Raw genomic sequence first — 1,312 nt, 5'->3', positions numbered from 1 at the left:
AGACTAAGTGTAACCATCTGTTAGACACCACTTCCCCTAACACTGGGTCCACTGTGTCTCTCTCCAGCTCTGGGTCAGGGGTCAAATTCTATAGGAGGGTTCACTCTTGGTACACCCATCAATCATTACTTCCCCATAAGGGTTCACTGTTCCTCTCACCAGCTGCAGAGCAGTATATTAAACTGTAATGTCAAAAGCATATGTTATACACCACAGGGCACTTCCAGGGAGATAACCTTATGATCAGACACGCCCCAGTCATAGACTCTCATGTTGGTGATAGGGGCGGTGTCTGTTATGACTAAGTCAAGAGTGTGGCCTTTTGTGTGTGTGGGTACTGTGACATGTTGTGTGAGATGTAAGCAGTCCAGGAGTTCAAGGAACTCTGCAGCAGGGCGGTTTGTGGGGGAGTCAACATGAAGGTTGAAATCTCCCATAATGAGTGTATTATGGGTAATTGCACAGAAAGATGTGAGTAGATCTTGCAGCTCAGTGATAAATCCAGGGTGTGGTTTTGGGGGGCGATAGATGAGGAGTATTGTTATTACTTCTTTATGTGATCTGAGTTTGAATGGAAGACACTCAAATGTGGTCAGCTCTGGCAGTGGAAGGGGGGTGGCAATTAGGTCTTTGCGATGGATGACAGCAAGACCTCCACCCCGGCCGGTGGTTCTGGCCTTCTCCAGGTATGTGTATCCTGGGGGGCAGGCTTCATTTAGTGCGAGATATGAATATTGTTTGTGCCAAGTTTCAGTGAGGCACATCATGTCTATTTGTTTTTCAAGAATATGTTCAGATATTAAACCGGTTTTGTTTGTCAGTGACTGGGTATTGAAAAGGTCTATTTTTATTTCTGAGATGATCTTACATTTGGGAAGAGTGCGAAGAAGGCGGAAATCCACTCCACGTTTTCCATGTCTCCGGTGTTGCCCGTTCTGACGCAGCCCTTTATTGGTCCTTGTGTTTGTCGTGTTCTGATGACGTAATTGCCAGTGACGCGTTTGGTGAGCGCCGCGGAGATGCAGCCGGTGAGGGTGAGGTCCAGGTGGAGACGAGCTGATGGAGTCTCCGAGTTTTTCGAATCTGGACGGTCTGCATACAGGTTGGGGTCGACGGCGGTGGGGCCTGCTTTCCACTACTCGGATGTGATGTGATGGTCCGGGATGTCGCTGCAGCGAGGCTGGCGTGCGCGGCCCAGGTAGACGCGCCGCTCCCGGGCTCCAATGGCTCCGTCCTGTTGACCGCCTCGTCTGTCCTGGATTCCGGTGACACCGCATCGCTCACAGGAGGAACACAAGGACGGAGATGAGAT

Source organism: Micropterus dolomieu, linkage group LG20 (assembly GCF_021292245.1).
Source record: "Micropterus dolomieu isolate WLL.071019.BEF.003 ecotype Adirondacks linkage group LG20, ASM2129224v1, whole genome shotgun sequence".
In the NCBI taxonomy this organism is placed as follows: Eukaryota; Metazoa; Chordata; class Actinopteri; order Centrarchiformes; family Centrarchidae; genus Micropterus; species Micropterus dolomieu.
This window is presented reverse-complemented; position numbering follows the sequence as displayed.